Source organism: Anopheles bellator, assembly GCF_943735745.2.
Source record: "Anopheles bellator chromosome X unlocalized genomic scaffold, idAnoBellAS_SP24_06.2 X_unloc_1, whole genome shotgun sequence".
NCBI lineage: Eukaryota > Metazoa > Arthropoda > Insecta > Diptera > Culicidae > Anopheles > Anopheles bellator.
Window position 1 is genome coordinate 91272 of NW_026684271.1, and position 23413 is coordinate 114684.

Here is a 23413-nt window from a genome sequence, read left to right on the forward strand (position 1 = left end):
TGTTTTTGTTCCTATTCCCGAAATATAAATAGTGACCCTCGTATTCCCGCCCATTTTACTTAGGGCTATTCGCTACATCGAATCTGATGTTGAGCTCTGTAAAGGTTCCGACGTTTCAAATGGTATCGACGATCATTTAATTAGAAGTAGTTCCGTCTGGGGACACCCACGTGGCTTTGTACTCGTACCAATTTAGTTCGTCCTATCACCAAGTTCCTTGCGGATGCAAAATTGATCAATCTGCAACCATTGTCATTAGTTTTTTCGTGTAGATCTTCAGGGCCAGGGTGGTCTTAATCTGCACCAGAGGCAATGTTAATCTCTGATGCTCTCTGTAGTGGTTCATTTTTATGGGCTGGGCTGTTGGTCTCGCGCCAACGACTTGAATCTCCGACTTAACGATATTCTTTAGCTCAATCTAACAATCAAGGAAGAACTTGTGAAAACCATGAGAAGGAAGCACGACGGAAACGAATAAGACTTTAGTTAAATACACTCAGACAACTTGCTATAGCCGCACCCACGTTTTTAACGTATCTTCCAAACCGTCTTTTCGATTCAACTTCTGGTTTTGGAACTTTTTTAAGTAAGAAAAATTATGAATAAACCCATTTAGTTGGATTGAAGTTTTATGATTTCTAGCTTGTTTTCGATGAAATACGATATAGGCACTGTCAAGTATCTATAGCCGCACTTTGAGTTTTGCTTCCGAGAGTAGTTTTCATGACGAGTTTTGCAAGTGAATTACTTAAATATGCCAAAAGGAAGTGTTCTAAGTGAAAAAGAAAAAGGATTGATAGAGTTATATAGACTGGAGGGTGTTGCTATTCGAGAAATGGCTCGAAGAATAAAGAGATCCGATAAAGTGATCCGTAATTACTTAAAGAATGGTATGCAACCCCCGCTGATAGTAGTTGGTAACGCTCTCCGCTGTCAGCGCAGCTGACCAGGGTTCGAATCCCGGGATCGGTTGTCACTCAACCGACCATGGTTTCGATTCCCGATACCGGCGCTGACAGAGAGGGTTGGCGCGGGACCAACAACACCGCCCGTGAAAACGAACTGTTACAGATAGCACCAGGGATAATTGACATTAACATTGTCTCTGGTGCAGACCAAGACCGCACAGCGGTTGTAGTGCCAAAGAAGAAGATGGTATGCAACTGCGTAGCGTACTCCACAGAAAATCCAAGATGTCAATGAGAACCAATGAGAACCATTGTTAAATTGGATGATTGTAGATGATCTTTCCTGATGAAAAAAAGTTAAGTTTGGCTGGGCCGGACGGTTCAACAGGCTACTGGCGAGACTTAGGCAAAGATCCGAGTACTTCTCCACGCGCAACTTTGGAGGAGGATCTCTGATGTAGTTTGGGTTTTGCTCTGCGGGCAAGCTCAATTTGGCTTTTACATCTTGTAAAATGGACTCCAACGATTACATCCAGCTTCTAGAAGACTGATTGTTCCCGCTTAAAGCTGTCCACCGCCGAAAAAAATGATTTTTCAACAAGATAATGCTAGCATTCACACTAGTTCGACATCTAGAACATGGTTTTCTACCCATAAAATCGATTTGCTTGGGTGGCCAGTGCGAAGTCCGGATCTAAATCCAGTTGGAAATATCTGGGGAATATTGGCTAGACAAATTTATGCGGATAGGAAGCAATACAGCTCTATTAATGAGCTTAAGGAATCCATTTTGGAAGCTTGGGAACAAATGGTCCCAAAAATGTCGAAAAAACTGGTTAACAGTATGACAAACAGAATTTTCCAAGTCATTCAGCGATCAGCAAAGCCAACTGACGATAGCCTCACAATAAATACAGAGACTTGAAAAAAAAAACACACACATATCGATCATTTTATTAGGTGCGGTTATAGATACTTGACAGTGCATATATCGTATTTGGTCGAAAAAAAGCTAGAAATCAAACAAATTCAATCCAACTAAATGGGTTTATTCATAATTTTTCTTACTTGAAAAAGTCCAAAAGCAGAAGTTGAATCGAAAAGACGGTTTGGAAGATACATCAAAATCGTGGGTGCGGCTATAGAAAAATGACTGAGTGTATACAACTTTTAGTTGAAATTGCTTAAAAAATGAATCGCTTGACAATAGAACAACGGGTTAAAGTTATTAAAATTTTGGTTCTTGAGCAACAGGCCGAAAACACTAATTTTTCCAGCAAAATTTTATTCAGCGACGAAAAACACTTTTCACTTTGCTACGTTACGTAAACAAGCAAAATTGCCGTATCTGGTGCACTGAAATCTCTCAATCAACTAGAGAGCAACTATTCAGATAACTTGACTATACGTTGCGCATTATGAGCTCTCCGAGTCATATGACCCTGTTTTTTTTTTGAAAACGATGAACGAACTACTACAAGGTGTTCAAAAATGCGTGCACTTTTTAATTTAGTTATAAAACAATAACGGCTTGATATTTTGCGATGCTTGCGATTTTTGCGATACTTTTATTTGAGAGATTAATTCAACACATTTTTAATGGAAAACCATTTTGATCAAATGTTCAACACGGCTTGGCAGTAGCTCATTGGGTCGTCCTTTTTTTGAGTACATTTTCGATTGTCTCTCGTCTTTGGCGCCACAACCGCTGTGCGGTCTTGGCCTGCACCAGAACCATTGTTATGTGGTGGAGCATGAAAAATATATATAGACTAAAACTGCTCTTTAGAATATAGTGTGCTGATAGCCCAAGCGCGTTGAGGCACTCAGCACACCTCAGATCGGTCTCCGCTAGACCCGAAGGACGGAGCCTAATGAGGAACGCGTTAGGGTATAAAAGAAGAGAATGTAGAGCCGCCGAGGCGGCAGTACAATATCATTTTTCCCTGTGTAACAGTTGCCCGGTGTAGACGTGTTTCTGTGAACAACGGTGCAAAGTATAAACGGTGAAGTGAAGACGAAGTGCAGGTGTAAAAGTGTCAAGTGGAAAGCACGGGAGGAATTAATACCTCCTACCCGTGCCCATCGGCCAGCTGCGCAGACACCCTGCTTCAACACGGGTGCAAAATAAGATAAGTGGCTTTTTCTTTCCCCTTTCTCCATCTACCCTTACCCTACCAAACCAATACATGTGATAGAAAATCCCAACTTTTATAATGTCCACCGGCCCTCCGGGCGCGTACCACTTTCCTCCCGCTATGGGTTCTACCCATAGAGGGAAAACAATTCCCGCATATATGGACCCTCTGGGTGCATGCGGAGAATTAAAATACCTGGTCCTTAAAAGAAACGATGATGGAAAACTGCAACCCTTCATCACTGGCAAAACCATAATGAATTGTTCTGGATCTGATGTAACCGGCAAGCCTTTTGACGAAGGTAAAAAATATCTAATATCCACACGCAACGAAACTCACTACACCAAACTGCTCATCCTAACGAAACTGATTACGCGAGAACCTATCACCATCCAATCCCACGCAACCCTTAACTCGTGCCACTGCGTGATCTTTTGCAGAGATCTCAAGAGCATGTCTGACGAAGCCATCCAATCGGAACTCGCTCAGCAAAAAGTAAAAAAGGTATACCGTTTTCACAAAAGAGTTAACGGGGCCTCTGTCCCCACTCACTCTTTTTTGCTAACGATTGACGCGGTCCAAGCACCACGTTCAATCGACATTGATCTTTACAAAGTACACACCCGGACATATTACATAAAACCTATGCTGTGCGCCAATTACTTAAGCTTTGGCCATACGCAGAAATATTGCAAAGCCAAAAAGAAGTTTTTTAACTGCAACAAAGCAGCACACGGAGATTGCTCCTCAGCTGCCTGCTGTACCCACTGCAAGGGCAACCATAAACCTAATGCTAGCATTTGCCAGGCTTACATTAAGGAAAACTTAATCATCAAAACAAAAATCGACAACAGAGTGAGCGCATATGAGGCTCGTAAAATTGTCGAAAGCAATACTAACACCACCAACTGCCGGACGGCGCTCACCAGCGGCCTTCCACGACTTCTTCGTCTGCCCGATTCTTCCTTGACGGGCTGGCCATCAACGGATTGGTCCAGATCTCGGGGGTGCTTAATGCAAAACATCGTCTGCTGGACCTCGTGCTCGCGAACTCAGACGACCTCGCCACCAGAACGAGCGTGGTCTGCTCCCCGCTTCCTCTCATCGCTGAGGACAGTTTTCATCGTGCGCTGGAGCTGGCCGTCACCGTCCCTGCCGATGCGACTCCTGCTACTACACGCCGTCGGAACACTGGACCTCGTGGTCTGTCGTTCAAAAAATGCGACCCAAAACTTGCCAACCTCCTGGCAAGCGCTAACTGGGCATTGCTTGAGTCAGCTCCCGACATCGATGCTGCTGTGTCGTACTTTAAGAATGTTGTAACCTCCTTCCTCTCTCTGTGTTGTCCTCCTGCCAGGCCCCCTCCTTCATCCCGCTTGGGCCGATCGGCATCTCCGCTCGCTGAGGGCCGACACTAGAAGGTCTGCCCGCGCTTACCTTCGCTATCGCTCGCCGTACCATCGCCGCGTATTCAAATATGCATCTAACGCGTGTCGCGCTTACAATCGGGCTAGATACAGGGGATACCTGGCGAGTATCCAGTCCCGGTTCACGACGAACCCGAGATCGTTCTGGCGGTTTGCGAATGATTGGCGAGGTGTCTCCGCTATCCCCTCCTCCTTATCCCTTGAAGACGAGACGGCCTCCTCTCCTTCTGGGATTAGCGAATTATTTGCAAAGCGTTTCTCCTCGGTGTTTGTCGGCCCAGCCCCACACTCACTCCTGTCTCCCCGTGCATTATCCCTCACCCCTTGTGATGTCCTGTCCTGTTCGGATGTCCCTATCGATGAGCACATTGTCCTCTCGGCTTTAAAAAACCTGAAGCACTCCTTCTCTCCCGGTCCTGATGGCATTCCTTCCTCTGTGTTGAAGGGCTGTGTGCATTCTTTCGCTCCGATCCTCTTACGTCTATTCTTGAGATCGTTAAGGATGGGAACTTTCCCTAGGGAGTGGAAGTCTGCTTTCCTAATTCCGATCCACAAGAAGGGAGACCGTCAGTCCGCCTCTAATTATCGTGGCATCTCGATCCTCTGTGCTGTATCCAAAGTCTTTGAATACCTCATTCACTCCCATGTACTGTCTATAGTGAGCCCCTACATCTCCCCTCGTCAACATGGCTTTATGCCCAAAAGATCCACCACCTCTAACCTCATGTCCCTTCTGTTGTCGCTCTACCCTATCACCTCCGCTGGGGGACAAGTCGATGTAGTATACACTGACTTCAGCGGTCGACTCCATCCCTCACTCCCTCCTTGTTGCCAAACTTAGTCGGCTTGTCATCGGCAACCCCCTCCTATCCTGGTTCCAGTCCTTCCTATCCTATCGGACCTCCCGGGTTAGGGTCGGCGAGTGTCTCTCCGCTTCTATTCCCACTCCTTCTGGTCTGCCTCAAGGGAGCACCCTTAGTCCTCTTCTTTTTTCCCTTTTCATCAACGATTGCTCTTCTGCCCTTCATCCCGTCAATTTCCTTCTCTATGCCGATGATGTCAAATTCTGGCTTCCAATTGCATCCCCTAATGATGCAATCTCCCTCCAACGTGCTATTGATGAGTTGGCCGATTGGAGTGCCTCGAACGGTGTCTCTCTATGTCCTCCTAAGTGCTGTGTCATTTCCTTCTGTAAGTCTAGCTCCAGACTTACTTGGAGCTATACTCTCCATGGCTCTCCTCTCCCAAGGGTGTCTACGATCAAGGATCTCGGTGTCCTACTCGATGACTCCCTCTCCTTTTCCCCTCAGGTGGATGCAGTCATGGCAAAAGCCAACAAAGCCCTCGGCTTTGTGACTCGCATGGCATCTGAGATCCGCGATCCCTGGTGTCTCAGGGCACTTTTCTGTTGCTAGGTCCGACCCATCCTTGAGTATGCATGTGTGGTGTGGTCCCCCGCCGGCAGCACTGCCATGAGCCGCCTTAAGGGGGTCCAGAGGATGTTCACGAGGTGCGCCATCCGTCGCTTTGTTGGTGCTGCCTCCACTGTCAGACCCCCTTATCGCATTCGCTGCCGTATGCTTCGCCTTCCCAGAGTTGAGGATCGCCTCACGATGGCCAAGGCGCTCTTTGTTGCCAATCTCCTCCTCCAAAACATTGACGCTCCTAATCTCCTCGCCTCTCTCCCTTTCTATGCGCCATCCCGACATCTGCGTGATAGGTCGCTGTTCCTGATTCCCCCTCGCCGATCTCGCCACGGTCAGAACGATCCATTCCTGCGTGCCCTTTCGGCCTTCAACGAAGCGAGCAGCCTGTTCGACTTCAATGCCTCCCTTTCACTCTTCCGTTCCCGTCTCCTTGATTCCTTTTTATAATCCCCTCCCTCCTCTTCTCCCTCTCCTCATTTTCCACATACCTTATCCTCTTTAGTCTGTAAGTATTTTCTTCTTTTCTTTTCTTTTCTCTTTTTTTTACATTTTGCATCTTTTCTCTTTTTTGAGCATTTGTTAAGCCTGAACGGCGAACATTTTGTTATAAATAAATAATAATAATAATAATAATAAAAATAACTCTGCCCCAACTTATGTCAGCAAAGTAAACGAAAGGCTTAATAACGAAAACCCGAATAAAGAGCAAGACAAAATTAACCAACTCCAAATTACCCTTGATACCATTTAAAAAAACCAGGAATTAATGAGAAAAGAAATTAGCGAACTCAAAACAGAAAATGCTCAGTTACGCGCACGTAACAGCGAGCTAGAAAACAAACAGAAAACCCCCCTTATTACCCCCTCTTCAAACCCCGCCTCCTCCCAACCCACTCTCTATCCTCCACTACTCCCACCTCCTCCCCCTCCAGCGACACCGAAGCCGAGTCGGAGTGCAGGCAGGCGGATGTAGAGATGCATCTCGAGCCTCCTGCGACGGTCAAGAGACCAGTATCGTCCTCTTCGGAATGCGAGGGACAAAGTCCCAAAAAACCCAACAAAACAAAACCTTCCGCTAAAAGACCAACCCCTAACAAATAAGTTCATCCAAACCCTTAAATCCCCACCTCATCTCCCTAAGCCTCACAGTGGTAGATAAAACCCAGAAAGCAATTAATAATTCAAATATAGCAATACCCAAGCTAGCAATGTCATGGAACATCAGGGGTCTTAACACAAACCTTGATGAACTAAAACTGCTAACTCACAAACACCAACCAGTAATTATCGCTCTCCAAGAAGTCCTAAGTATTAACGATAATGGGCTCAAAACAAGTCCCCTAAAGGACTTTGCATGGACCCACAAACACTCCACCAACATACACCACACAGTAAGCCTAGGCATACATAACACCTGTCCTCATAACGAAATCCCACTCAACACCACACTTCCTGTCATAGCCATCAGGGCACTAGCCCCAATAGAGTCAACAATAGCTTGTCTATACCTCCCTCACAAACTAACACAGAATGAACTAAACAATAAACTCACTGAACTTCTTGCCCAGCTTCCTCCTCCCATGATTCTGCTTGGTGACTTCAACGCGCACCACAGAGCATGGGGCCACCATATTATCAACCCCAAAGGAAAAATACTGCACCCAATCTTTGACACCAGCCACATAACCCCAATATATAACAGCAAGCCCACATACATCTCCCAGCTAAACAACAGCAACACCACACTCGATCTCTGTGTCACCTCCCTAGACCTGGTTCCAAAACTCTCCCTAGAAGTTGAATCCGACTTACACGGTAGTGACCACCTCCCCATCACCATACACCTCACCTCCCCGAACAACCATACTACCCAGTGAACAATTTTGAGAGCCCGAAGCTGCCCCTCTGCCTGCGACGCGGCGGAGGAAGGCTGAGACGAGTGAGATCGAACGCCCCTCTGCCTGCGACGAGGCCGAGGAAGGGCGATCTCGCAGCGTACGAAGTGAGCATGAGACGCGTACGTTGGTTGCCGGGGAAAGAACGGAAGGAATCCCCGTGAGTTTTGAAATCGCCGTGAGTTTGCTGGTGGAAGACGAACGTTGGAGAGAAAGAAAAAGGAATAGAAATAACAGAGACAGCGAGATCGTGGCAAAGTCCCGAAGTACCGAGGGTCCGACAGTCTCTCTTTAAGTTTTGGTGAATCGGGACGAAAACTCTGCCTCTGTTTTTTCTAAGTGCCAAGTGTAAAGTACCAAATGCTTGTGCTTCTCTGTCGATCACGGGTGATCCTGATAGAAATAATCCAGGTAAGTTTATTGGACAGTATTCAGTGACAACCAAATAATGTTGAAATGTTTTCGCTTTGCTCGTTTCAGATGTCCAATCAGATGTCCAGATGGGATGCAAAGGATTCGATGCAATGCATTTTACAACGCGTTCGAAGGCAGCTACGCACCAAATTGTGAACCGCTAGTGCAGAGTGAAGAGTGTATGCGAAAAAAGAGAGAGAAAATATATCGAAATGTACCGCCCAAATACGAACTGTTTCATTTTGGTTAGGGGGAATATGGGAGAAAGAAAACGAAAAAAGCGAGAGAACACACAGGTGAGAGACAGAGGGCCGCTCGGTGAGAGAATTCAATCCACTGCTCGCTCCATGGACCTTTCGGCTGCTCGGAGCGATTCCCCCATATAACGCTATATGGGGGAAATTATTTGAAGTATTGGATGGGAAGAGAATGGGCTGTGGTTCAGTAGTCGATTTTAAAGTGAGAAGGGCGAAATTGTTCACTGGGTACCAATAGCCTCAGACCCAGATGGATTTATGAAAGAGCTGACTGGTCCATTTACCAATCAGCTATTTCCTCCAATCTCAACTCAACTAACCTGGACCCCTCAACCTTCTGCACACTCCTCACCAACGCGGCCAGTTGCAGCATACCACGGACCAGTGGAGTCCCTGGAAAGCGCAACGTCCCATGGTGGAACAAAGAAGTTGCAGAAGCCATCAAGCTCAGAAGAAAAGCTCTCAGAACCCTCCGAAAGGCAAACAAAACACCCGACAACATCTTCACGCCTTACCTTGCCTCTCTCTATCGCGAGGCAAACTCCAAAGCCAAACAAGCCATTAAAATAGCAAAAGAACAGTCATGGGCCAACTTCGTCAGCACTATTGGGCCCGAACTCTCGGCCAAAGACATGTGGAAACGTGTCTCTCTCCTCTGCGGCAAAAAGGTCCATAACAACTGTTAGCAATATCGATAACGCCGCCGCGGTTTCTCTTCTTTCTTGTAGTCCTTTATTCCAAGCGACTCAAAATTAGTCCGATATACGCGGCGGATCGATTGTCACTGCCGCAAATTCGTCCTTGTTCGCTTATCGTCGTCCGCGGTTCGTCGTCGTACTCGCTCTTTTACACTCTCGCGCTGCACTCTCGCTTGCATGCCGTACCTCTTGTTAGCTAAGTGGCGTACAAGCAATCTGCGCGCGGCTGCTGGCAGGCTCTACCGATGGCGCTGCCATCGGTAACAACAACCATATCCTCCGCCAAAACAATATTCCGATTACAATCCCCACCAACATAGCCAAAGCATTTGCCGCGCAATTCCAAAAAGCATCCGCTACCGAGGCGTATGCCAACCCTTTCAAAAAATACAAAATCGAAGCCAAACTAACACCTGTCTCTTTTCCACAACACAACAACGAGCATTACAATAGTCATTTCAATGCACACGAGTTGCAATGGGCAATACTTAAGTGCTCCGGCAAATCGGCAGGACCAGATGACATTGGTTATCCCTTACTGCAAAACCTTCCCCTCGCCGCCAAAACTCAGTTACTAAATATTTACAATAGCATCTGGGTTTCCGGTACTATACCCTCTTCTTGGAAAGATGGCTATATTGTACCAATACCCAAACCAAACCGTCCCAAACATGAAGTGAGCAGCTATCGCCCCATTTCACTCCTAAACTGCATTAGCAAAGTTTTGGAGCGAATGGTCAATAGAAGACTAGTCCAAGAACTAGAACACAACAAACTGCTCAGCCCTTCCCATTAGGCCTATCGTAACGGAAGAGGCACTGAGCCGTACTTCTCAGAACTCCTTAACACCCTTACAAAGGCTAGAGAGAGAAACCACTTCACAGACTGTGCCGTGGTAGACCTCTCCAAAGTCTTCGACCGATCCTGGCGACACGCCATTCTACAATAGCTTGAACGCTGGAAATTTGGAGGTAGAATGGCAAACTACATTGGCAGTTTCCTGAAAGACAGGTACTTTAGAGTACTCATTGGACAGGAAAAATCCGACCAAATGCTCCAAGAGAACGGCGTTCCGCAAGGGGCCATTCTCTCCCCTACTCTTCTCATTATCAGCCTACAATCCCTACTATGCTCGATCCCCACTAATGTCAGAACATTCATCTATGCAAATGACATTGTCCTCGTCTCGTCCCACAGATCCTCTGCCATAACCAGGAAAAATCTGCAAATAGCTATTTCAAAACTCCAGTAATGGAACAGATTTACAGGATATGAAATATCCCCATAAAAAAGCAAAATCCTAAGCATTTGCAACACACCCCGCCGAAAGACAAAATCCATACTGTACAACGGGGTTCCGATACCCCAAGTACGGTCAACCAAGATATTAGGAGTAGTCATAGACTCCAAATTGAATTTTCTGGCTCACTGTCGCCATCTTAAAGAAGCGACTAAAAGCCACATCAACCTTTTTCGTATGCTCGGATGCGGCAAACACCGCGCAGTCCGCAGCACCCTCATCACAATACTCAAAAACTGGTTCCTTCCAAAACTTCTTTACGGCGCTGAAATATTTAGCTTCGGTAACCAGAGAGTCGTTGAACTTCTCGCACCTGTTTACCACACTGCAATTCGGAAAATCTCTGGAGCCTTTTGCACCAGCCCCACTGACTCCACCTTATGTGAGATAGGACTACTACCGTTCCACCTGGTCCTTCTCAAAACACTAACCGATTCAGCAAGCAGACTAATAGAAAAAGGGTTCAAACCCACCAACTTCCTCAAAAGAACAAACAAAACACTCTTCTCCCTAACAAAACAGAAACTCCCCATAACACAAGAACTCCTAAGGCTTGGAACAAGGCCTTGGAACTCAACCCCACCCCAAATAGACTGGACTTTGAAAAACCTCATTCAAAAGAAAAACGTCAGCACCAAATCGGCCCAAACCCTACACAAACTAATCTGTATAAAATATCATAACCACAAACACATCTACACTGACTGCTCCGTTCACACACCCACAGCAGGTTATGGTATCCACTCAGACACAGTGGATCGCACAATCCAACTTCCTGATCACACTTCAATTTTTTCAGCCGAAGCAATAGCCCTCACTATTGCAGCCAAGAGACACACTAGCGAGAATCAGTTGAACATTATCTTCGCTGACTCCGCAAGTGTCCTATAGGCCCTGGAAAAGGGATCCATAAAAGACCCCTTTATACAACACCTTGAAAACACACTATCACAAAACACGACCCTCTGTTGGATCCCCGGTCACTCCGGAATCCAAGGGAATACAATAGCCGACAACCTCGCTAATCAGGCCAGACTCCAAACCGACCCAATGCAAATAGCACCCTCTCGAAGGGATGCTTCGAAAATAACCTCCGAAAACATTTCCAATCACTGGCAACAAAAGCACCCGATCTCTCAGATACATTAAAACATCCATCCTCCCCTGGACGGATAACACCTCCAGCCAACACCAAAAAGTCCTATCTCGGCTGAGAATAGGACACACCAGACTAACACATACACATCTATTAGGCCCAGCTCCATCCAGTAAGCCTCTATGTCAGTTCTGCGGAACTGACATTACAGTACCCCACTTACTTGTGGACTGCTATGGATACTCCACAGAAAGATCCATTTGTAAAATAGAACAGGACATATCCCAAATCCTCTCCAACCATCCCAACCAGGAACGCAAACTACTAAATTTCCTCAGAAGAACCGGATTATACACCCAACACTGAATACTTTCAGATAAAATTCAACCAGCAACAACTTCAAGTACAGACTACAATAGCCAACTAAGAGACGAATGAAGCCCCGTGCTCAAAGTCTCTATAATAACACAACAACAACAACAGGCAGTACAATATTTGCACTTAGACGGAACGCACCAGAGAACGTGAAATAAACAATGGTTCAGACATAACAGTTAATATATCTGGTGCTTTTCGTAACAGTTCGTTTTTTGAAACCGTGACCGGGTGAGTGACAGCCGGTCTCGGGATTCAAACCCAGGCCAACTGCGTTGACAGCGACGAACGTGACCGACTGCTTTATCAGCGGGGGCCATTTTCAATTGTATCTGGATCTATTTCGGCAATAGCAACTTGATTTTGGGTTTTGAGGTTGTCAATAGAGGCTGATTTGTTCGTCTAACATAAAATATCGACTGCGGCTGTCGCTGTATGGCACGTAGCGCCGTCCTTTTGGTGCCAAATGCCGTCCAAGTTCACAGCTTCAATTTGGCAGAAGAACCAATCAGTCAAAATCCGCACTAAACATTCACTCGTTATGAGTGCATTGGCTTCTGTTGCACAATATGTGAATTTTCCGAACCACAATACTGCTTATTAACATAGCCACCGAGGTGGAAATGAGCTTCAATGAAATGTGCTTTTGATAAATAAGTTGAGGACCTACCACTTTGGAAATAAATTTTTCATATTTTCAAATTTTCTAAAACCAAAATAGTATTTTATACATAAACTAGCAGACCCGGCGAACTTTATTCCGCCCCAAAGGCAATGGCCCCCGGTGATAGAGCAGTCGGTAACGCTCGCCGCTGTCACACAACCAGATTAACATGAACATGCTTTTCTAAGCTTTCTTTTTTCTGTTGAATTATCAGTCGAAAGAACAAACAACGCAAATGGTCTTCCAATCTGTGAACATGCCACATATACTTGACCATGAAAAAAAACATTGATTTTTCAAATTCAGACCATAAACTTTCAAGGATTGGCCTTGTAATTTGTTAATGGACTTAGCGAATGCAAGACGGATCGGAAGTTGAAGTTTTTTAAACTCGAACGGCATATCGGTTGGGATCATCGGGATCCTCGGAATGAGAACTTCCAACGCTGTTATGCTCGTTGTACTTAGCGATGCAATCGTTTCAAAATGCTGCTCGATACAAATCAGCACCTCGTCGAAAATTATCTACTTGTTTATTTCTAATTTACGCTCGTCGATTTGGCGCTGCCAACCAAGCCGTTTCACGGGCAATCGTATGTAGTTCTTCAGTCATTGTATTCGCAATGTTTTACATCCTTCTTGCACTATTGCTTTATTGGGAAAGATTCGACCGTCTTGGTCGCCTTAAGACCGTGTGTTCGCGGATTGTGTTACAGATACGATATTATTGTGTTCGCGGATTGTTTCAATAGATTTTGACAGTTATAAAAATAACAGCTGAGAAACAATCAAAAGATTCAAAGGTTCGCGAGAATGAGAGAGAAAGACTGTCAAATCGCCAAACTAATCGCAAGAGAGAGACTCGCGAGAACATACGAAAAAGAGAGACTCGCTGCCCATTGAACAATTTCGCTCTTCTCTCTTCAAATTCCACAGCTCATCCATAAACTCATCCACTGCTGATCCACTACTTCGAACATTATTTCCCATATAGCTTGCATGGCGGAATGGCTGTGAGCCGTCGTTAGGTCCATGGAGTGAGCAGTCGATTGAATTCTCTCACCGAGCGGCTTACTGCCTCTCATCTGTGCCCAGTGAGCAAAATTGAGTGCCGGCCGCTCTTTCAGGTTCATTTTTCACGGTTTTTTGGCGGTCCATTGGCGGTTTCAAACGAATTTTGTATGGGAAACTTACTCTAAACCGCGAACGGAACGCCAACCGGCGCAAGGAGTCGACCGCCAAAGATGAACTCTCCAGCGTGACCCCCTTGTCTCCCTCTCTCCTGTGTGTCCCCTCTCTTTCTTCGTTTTCTTTCTCCCAATTCCCCCTAGCCAAAATAACACGGTTGGTTCGGTTTCGAAGCGTATATTTTCTCTCTCTTTTTTCGGTTCGCGTACACTCTTCACTCTGCACTAGCGGCCGTCGTAGTAATTTGGTGCGTAGCTGCCTTCGGACGCCTTAGACGCGTTGTAAAATGCATTGCATTCGAATCCTATGCATCCCATCTGGACATCTGATTGGACATCTGAAACGAGCAAAGCGAAAACATTTCAACATTATTTGATTGTCACTGAATACTGTCCACTAAACTTACCTGGATTATTTCTATCAGGATCACACGCGATGGAACAAAGAACACTTACACTTGACTTGGAGCAAAATCGACTGCCCGTTCTCTCTCGGACTTATAATTTTTACTCGATCTCGCTGTCTTTTTTTGTATTCCTCTTCCTTTCGCTCGTCTGTTCGTCTTCGCGTTCGCATGGCCCCTCGGCTCTGAAACCCTACCCTCCCTGTAAATGAAACTCACAAGCTAGCGCATGAAACCCCCCCCTCTCGTGATTTTTCCTGCTCTTTTATCCGTCTACCTACGAGCGGACCCTCATGAACCGGGCCGCTCGCCCTTTCTCGTCCTCGTCGCAGGCAGAGGGGCGTTCGGTTTCATCCGCTTCAGCCTTCCTCGCCCCCGTCGCAGGCAGAGGGGTAGCACGGGCACTCAATTTTGTCCACTGGGTGTGTTCTCTCGCTTTTTTCGTCTTCTTTCTCTTCTTCCTTTCTTCCCCCTAACCAAAATAAAACAGTTCGTATTTGGTCGGTACATTTCGGTATATTTTCTCTCTCTTTTTTCGATTCGCGTATACTCTTCACTCTTCACTAGCGGTTCACAATTTGGTGCGTAGCTGCCTTCGACGCCTTAGACGCGTTGTAAAATGCATTGCATTGCATTTGCATTCGAATCCTTTGCATCCCAGTTTAGTTGGACATCTGAAACGAGCAAAACGAAAACATTTCAACATTATTTGGTTGTCACTGAATACTGTCCAATAAACTTACCTGGATTATTTCTATCAGGATCACACATGTTCGAAGGAGAAGCACAAGCACTTGGTACTTTACACTTGGCACTTAGAAAAAACAGAGGCAGAGGTTTCGTCCCGATTCGTCCCGAAGTCCAAAACAGATGTTAAAGACAGACTGTCGGGACCCTCAAGCTTCGGGATTTTGCCTCGATCTCGCTATCTCTGTTGTTTCCATTCCGTTTTCTTTCTCTCTACCGTTCGTCTTCCACCTGCAAACTCACGGCGATTTCAAAACTCACGGGGATTTCTTCCGCTCTTTCCCCGGAAACCATCGAACGCGGCTCATGCTCACTTTGTGCGCTGCGAGATCGCCCTCCCCCGGCCTCGTCGCAGGCAGAGGGGCGTTCGATCTCACTCGTCTCAGCCTTCCTCCGCCGCGTCGCAGGCAGAGGGGCCGCCTCGGGCTCTCAAAATTGTTCACTGGGTGAAAACTTGCTCAACCTTTGCTCGTAGTGACGCTCTCTGTCTGGCCTTTCTCGAGAAAGGAAAAACTATAGCCCCCCACCTCCATTCATGCGTCCGTGTGAGAGGGGTGGAGGGGCTATTTTTGGTTGGGAGGAGACGCTGCATTAGCGAGAAAGAGAAGAAAACAGTTGTTTGCTGTTGTGCGCTCTGTTTGGCGCGCTTGCTTGGGGTGAGGGAACGCTTGCTTGGGGTGAGGGAGCGAGAAAGAGAAGCCAACAGTTGTTTGCTATTGTGCGCTCTGTCTGTCTCGTCTCAGTATGAAAAAATGCAATTGTTGCTTCATTGTGACGCGGTCGGAATATAAAAAGTAACCTAAAGCCTTGTATTCTTGGGTTCTAAACTACCTCTACACCAATTTTCAGCCAGATCGGTGCAGCCGTTCTTGAAATATAAGAATTCCAACATTCTGCGACTTTCTTTTATGTATATAGATATAGATGTAAGATGTATTGATTTATAACCAAATGGAAAAGTGCGCGCATTTTTGATCACCCTGTACTCTACCGTCAATTCCGAGCAATATCGCTAGATGACAACACTTTGTTTTAGCCTGTAATAGAAGATATGAACTTAGAAGATATGTGGTTTCAGCAAGACGGAGCAACGAGTCACACAACACGAGCGGTTATCGATCTACTGCGCGAGAACTTTGATGGGCTTATAACTTCGCGTTTGGGTGATGTCAATTGGCCACCAAGATCATGCGATTTGACACCGTTGGACTTTTCCCTGTGGGCCTATGCCAAAGATCGTGTTTATGCTGACAGGCACGAGTTAACGAATTTTAGTGCTTCGCTGAAAAGCAAAGCCCCAAATCGTTTTGAAGTACGACTCGTTTGGTGGTTTGACAAAGAGTGATCTTTATTCGAAATTTGCTCCTATTTATACCTGTTCCTGTGATCCAGCAGATCCATCGAAGGACCGTCCACCATCGAAGGCAGATCCACCGAAGGACAGGTAGTCAGTCTATCGTTGGTCGCCGAGCTGATCAGACATGAGTTAACTGGCATGAGTTAACTCGCCCCCTCCTTGATTTTGAGGCTCCGTACGAAAATTATGCAATATAAAATTTGTTTCTACTTCTATGATTCCACCAGCCTGATTCGTAGTGTTGTCTAATTTTGGTTTAACCTTTAAATCATTTTTGTGTATCCTTTTACCTTCTTTTGTTGTAACTGTTGTTTGATTGACTTTTTCGATCTCAATTTTTTTATATGGTTTCGCTTGTTTTAATCGTCTTTTTGTTTTCATATATGCAGTTGCTCCCGTAGGAATATCGCTTTCGTTCTTATTTTTGTTGTGATAGTTTATATCTTTCTCTTGTTTTTTCTTAAGATTATCATAAACTTTACCCAGTATTTCTGTTGTATCTATCGAAGGAGTAATAATTTCATATGGAGTGAACTTAGTTGTAGAGTGAATCGAGCTGTTGTATCTGTGTATTGATAGATCCATTACCTCAATTGTGCTTGTTTTTGGGTGTTCTGATTTTGTAATTCGGTATAATTCTAACAACGTTGAATGGAATCTTTCAACGATGCCATTCATCTCACTTCGTCCTGTTGCTGTTAAGTACCTTTCTATCTTATATGTGTTTAACATATCGGTCATATCACCAGAGCTAAAGGATTTCTCCCCATCCATTACGATGATTTCGGGAGGTTTCCCTTTGAGAATCATCTCTTTCAGGGCGGGAATAATATCAACCGTGGACCTGGATTCTATAGGTTTTGCTTGAGCAAACTTTGAAAACTTATCGATGCAAGTCAAAAAGAATTTTTTCTCCAAAAATAATATATCTATATGCATTATTTCATATGGTGCTTTTGGTATAGGTGTTTTCTGAATTGGTTGTTTTATGGGGTTTCGGTCGTATTTGCATTCGTTGCACAACTGACATTTTTTTATGAAATTTGCTATTTTCCTACTTATTTGGGGAAAATAATATTTTTTTAATATTTTTAATTTGTTTTCTTCTGAACCTCGATGAGCTTTGCTGTGTTCTTCATCAATTATTTCCATCTGTCTACTAGGAGACTCTATGTCTTCCAGCCTATTTTGTGTGTATCTAATTTTCAACATATTCGGTTCGCTGAAATTCTTTTTATACACTTCCTGTAATTTTCCCATTATGTCTTCACTTGTATATAAACCGTTTAGCTTCCCTGGGTCGAAATGGGTTTTTAAGGCATACAATAGTGTATGATCGTTTAAATCTGGAATTTTTATGTGTGTCCTTTTAAAGTTTGGAAGGGGGTGTTCTATATGCACAGCATGGTTCCCTTTTTCTAAGATAACCTGATGTCGAAACGCGTTCAATGGAGCTTCTGTTGATGGTATATAAAAGTTATCACTCTCATTGGCTGAATGTTGTGTTGCTGTCATAGAATAAACCATTCGACTTAAGGCATCAGCTACCACATTAGTTTTTCCAGGTTTGTAGATTATCTCATAATCATGCTCTTCTAGATATGCCTTCCACCTTTTCAATTTTGCATTTGTATTTTTCTCGGAAAGGGTGAATGTGAGCGGTTGGTGATCAGTTAATATCTTAAATTTTGCTCCGTAAAGATAGTTCCTAAACTTTTTTAGAGCCCAAATGATTGCCAGCATTTCCTTTTCGGCAACAGAATATGACTCTTCTGTTATAGTCAGTGAACGTGAAGCAAAATAGATGGGCTTATCTCTTCCTACTTCACCTTGTGAGAGCACTGCGCCGATAGCATAATTTGAAGCATCAGTCGTTAAAACGAATGGTTTGTCATAGTCAGGATAGATCAAGATGTCTGATGATGATAATATCTCTTTCATTTTTTCGAAGCATTTAATCTGTTCCCTTGAAATGGATATCGTTTTGTTTGAAGAGGGATTATTTTCATTTCTTAACAGGGATGTTAAGGGTCTTGCTATTTTAGCATAGTCCCGTATAAATTTCCGATAGTAGTTTGTTAAACCTAGAAATGATCTGAGATTTTTCATGGTCTTTGGGACAGGAAAATTCTTAACTGCTTCTACCTTGTTTGGGTTTGGCCTAATCCCATTGGTTGTAATGATGTGCCCTAGAAATTCAACTTCTTCGTGCAAAAATTCTGACTTGTCTAATTGCACCTTCAGATTGGCATTGTTCAGGGTGGTAAGAATTATATCGAGGTTTCTTATGTGATCCTCAATAGAGTTCCCAAACACAATTACATCGTCCATATATATGTAGCATCTCTTTCCTATATGCTCTCGAAGAATGTCATCGATAGCTCGTTGAAATGTGGCTGGTGCGTTTCTCAGCCCAAAAGGCATTCTCAGGAATTCGTATTTTCCATTGTTAATTGAAAATGCCGTTTTTTCTATATCTTCTGGTCGCATCTTTACTTGATGGAATCCTGAGGCTAAGTCAAGGGTTGTGAAATATTTCTGTCCTTTTAATTGATCTATGACGTAATTTATTTCTGGCATAGGATACCTATCACTGATAGTTTTTTGATTAATTTTCCTATAATCTATGACCATTCGAAATTTTTTCTGTCCTGATGCGTCGGGTTTCTTAGGGACAATCCAGACAGGGGATGTCCATGCAGATCTTGATGGTCTAATTATCCCCTTATTTAGAAGCTCACTTATTTGCTTCCTTACTTCTTCGGCATAAGCAGCTGGATATGGGTATATCTTTTGATGAACGGGAATACCATACATTTCTCATTTGAATACATTTCTCATTTGACCGCTCTCACCGTTCAGTCGTGTTTTTGCTCTGCTCCGCTGCTTTCATCAACTCTTTACTGGTTTTCTGATTTCTGGTGCGTGGCGCGTTATAGTTTGGGGTGTCCGCGTCAGTGTACCTAAAAGACACTGAATTTAGTTACACTATTTGCATTTTAGTGCGTTCACCTGCTATATTCGCGAAGTTCGTGTCCAAGTTTCTGTGGCGTCGCGTCTATTAGTGCAGCAATGGCCGTTTGTGGGGACTGTTCGCTTGATATTGCCGGTGACTCTGTTATCTGCAGTGGCTGGCTTCGTGGAGTGCGGTGTAATCGGCGGTTTCATCCTGATTGCTTGAAGCTTGGGAAGGCATGTACGAAGAAGCTTTTAGCTATGCAAAACCTCAGATGGTTCTGCGAAGCTTGCCGCCAGTTTGTTTTCGCTCCCAGCTGGTCGCCATCAAGCGAACTCTCCTCTGAGCTCTCGCGCATCCTGGACGAAAAGATGAGCAAAATTTGGAGCGTGATCGAGCGCCGGCTCTCTCACTTGCCCCATCCTGAAGTGAAGTCTGCCTCACCGCCCGCATCTGCCAAAACACGCATCGCCGCTTCTCCGAAAACGACCACCACCAGGGACACCGGTACCAGCACTCACACGCGCTCATCGCTCACTTCTACGCCATCGACGAATCCCTCATTCGCTGACGCTCGATCGGTTTTTACCACCACACCGCCCCGGACGAAAGGAAGTGACTCGATCGGAATCAGGAGTGCGCTAACACCATGTGGGGATGCTCTGCCTGTCGTTGCCAGCACAGTTGTTGACAACGTTCACGGCAGCGCATGCACCATTCTGAGCCCCGTTATGCAACCTCGTTCTGCCAGCTTGCGTGCTGGTCGGCATGACAAATCGGCTAATATCACCACTGCACCCGGACCCGCTCGCAACGCCAAGCCCACGCTCACTGATAACGCATTGTCACCAGCGACGGTACCTTCACTGGATGGACCAGCCGCGCCCACCACTACTAGGAAAGCCAGCTGTTCGGTCAGTCGGGCCCACATTGATACTGCTTATACGGACACTCAGGATACATGCAATCGCACACTTCAGTTTGGAACCGGGTCTCTTCCTACAGGGTGCAACATGGAAGATTGCCTCGTAGTGAGGAGGTTCTGGTTATACCTTTCCGGCTTTAAGCCTTCCTGTGCCGGGGAAGTGTTGGCGGAGTTTGTGAAGGCCCGACTCTCCACTGATGATGTAGTGGTGCATCGATTGACGAAGGCCGGGACTATAACAGATGGACTCTCATTTGTGTCCTTCAAAGTTGGTTTGCCGTTACACCTACGGGCCGTTGCGCTATCTTCATCCACGTGGCCCTCTGCTGTTCGTTTTGGCGAATTCGTTCAACACGCTGGATCAACATCAAATACCGCTCGGCTCAATAATTTGCATACTCCTGACGATGCTCATCGGCAAACTCCTTCCGTAATTGGACACTCTACTGACCCCTGTACGGCTGATCAACGATCTCCAACGGCATAGCGCCTGAGAGATGCTGTTTCGTTCTCCCATCGCTTCGAGTCACTCACGTTTTTCTACCAAAATGTTCGCGGTCTTCGGACTAAGGCTAAGGCAGAAATGAGACTTGCCTCTTCTGAAGCTAATTTCGACGTGGTGATGCTTGCAGAAACGTGGCTCATCTTTCCGTGTTGCCCTTATAAATGCCCTCAATACCTCTCCGTCTGTTTTAACTGAGTCTCAGGATTTCCCCACTCTCTGTGGTGGTTTCTATGCTTCCTTATTTCTTTATTTTTCCTCTCTCTCTCTCTCTATCTCTGTTACACTTAAGCTCTCTTCTCTTTGTAAATATTTAGGATTAAGTTTCCGGGTCTAGCCTTATGGCAAACCTTGGTTGAAATAAATTAAATTAAATTAAATTAAATTAAATTAAATTAAATTAAATATCGTCCGTGGTATCAATTCTACACTCTACATTAGTGGCACATGTTAACTTTAAATTTGGCTCGTAGAAGACATCCTTATTTTTATTTACGACACCCTTTAGCTGTTCTGCGGCTTCATTACATAAGTGATCTAATCTATAATCAATCAAGTTGTTATTGTCTTGAGCCACATATATTTGAAAAGGTATTGGAAAAGCTGTGCCTTGGTCTGTTATTATAGTGAGAATATTTTTCTCGAAACACATTTTTGCTGCTAAGGCTTGCAGAATAGTGGTACCTATTATACCATAGAAAAAGTTGTGGAAATCCCTTATTAAAAACTGAAATTTCATCATGCATTTGGGTTCGAAAAATGATATGTCTATAGCTGAGTTGGCATTGAAATTACCATTGGCACTTTTGATATTATTGGCTTCGAATTTATATGCTTTAGCTCTTTTGTATGTGAATGCTAGTTTTGTGCAAATAATATTGATATTGGATCCACTATCAATCAAAAAAGGGTATTCTCCCTGCGTAGTCCGCAAAATTATATATGGGAGAAACGGTTTTACCATTTTGCGGCCCACTCTAAAAAATTATTTTCTCCTTCGTAGTTTGGTCCTGGGTTTTCATGTTTCATGAAGTCTGTTTCATTTAATGGTGGTGCTGTTTGGACGTATTCTAATGGGTCTTCCACCGCATAAGTTTGCCTATGCTGCGAAGACGAAGGTCGAGGTCTTTTTCTATCAAAATCTGGACGAGTTGCGTAATTAACTGCGTTCGATCGTAAAGATGGATCAACTTCCATCGGTTCAGAGTAATAATGGTTGGCTTGAGGCTATGGATTCTGTGGAACATAGAAGTGTCTAGGCTGACTATTCTGTGGAGCGTAAAAATGTCTAGGCTGACTATTCTGTGGAGCATAAAAATGTCTATGCTGACTATTCTGTGGAGCATAAAAATGTCTAGGCTGACTATTCTGTGGTGGAACATATTGTGGATTTCTCGGCGCGGGAGGTCTATTGTGCATTAAGTTATTTCTATGATCCTGATTGAGGTCTCTAGGTTTAGGTACATGATTGTTTCGTGGTTCACCTTTGAAAGGTGCTGTTCTCATGGTCATATTGCAATATTCTAAGCAGTAGTTATATGCGGCCTGTAAGGTTTTCGGATTGTTATTTTTTAGAAGGAAGCAAAGAGGACTTTCAAGACCCCTTATAAAACAGTCTAAGGCCTTCTCCCGAAAATAAGAAGCATGCGCTTCGGCGTTAGTCGCATATTTCGGGTCTGTATAAATTTGCGAGACTATTGCGCTTTGTAAGTCATTTACCCTACTGAAATAACTACTTAAGGACTCGGTCGGTTTTTTGGTGACTCCTGTTAGTTCATGATCGAGTGTTTTTAGCTCTCTTTTGTCTTTATAATATAACAACAGAATGCTTTTAATAGATTCCCAATCTACTGGGACTCCATTGGTATTTAAAACATCCGCTGCTTCACCTTTAATTTTTCTCCTAATAGTTCCTTCTAACACGTGATACAAAACCGAATCTCTAGGCACCCTGGCGTACATGTGTAGAACTTTTTCTACTTCTAATAACCAGGCCATTAACTCGTTCGGGTTTCCATCGAACGTCGGTAAATCACGAACAAAATCAGGAACTTTCCCTATTCTCATGAACTCGTCGTAATCCATGCCGGTAGCGACAGATGGAGTCGTCATTCTATTATTGGCAAACACTTTATACCGCTTGTTCCTCCTATCGTTTATCATATAACTTCGATTTACACACACTGACGAAACGTTCTAGCACACGCTGGGTACTCACACGTTGATGACTCGCAGGTATATCACGTGATGCCCACGGGGATAGGACCGGACCGATGCCGATTCGGAATGCCGGTACGGGCTGCCGATGCGTGATGCCGGTGCGTGATGCCGGTGCGGGATGCCGATGCGTGATGCTGGTGCGTGATGCCGGTGCGGGATGCCGATGCGGGATGCCAATGCGGGATGCCGGTTAACGTTTTGGTTGTTTCTGGCCGCTTTTTTTTTCGGTGTGCTGCTTGATGCTCCGGGATGGTCCTTTTTGGATGTCCTACTGGGGGCCCTCGGCGTCCTTCGGAACGGATGTTCTCAAAGTGCAGGCTTGAAGAGACTCGTGCGGTTTCGTTGGCCGGTTATGGCCTTAGCGCCTCACTTTTATCACTTCTTCACCAGGTATTAAGCGGTCCCTATTCGGGCGCCAGTTAACGAATTTTAGTGCTTCGCTGAAAAGCAAAGCCCCAAATCGTTTTGAAGTACGACTCGTTTGGTGGTTTGACAAAGAGTGATCTTTATTCTAAA

General features: G+C 44.8%; 1 protein-coding gene across 1 annotated transcript in view; it reads left to right on the forward strand.

Moving 5' to 3' along the window:
- Positions 1-23413, forward strand: part of LOC131214100 (E3 ubiquitin-protein ligase Ubr3) — a 59904-nt gene that overhangs the window by 27151 nt on the left and 9340 nt on the right. The gene's annotated exons all lie outside the window — the stretch shown is intronic.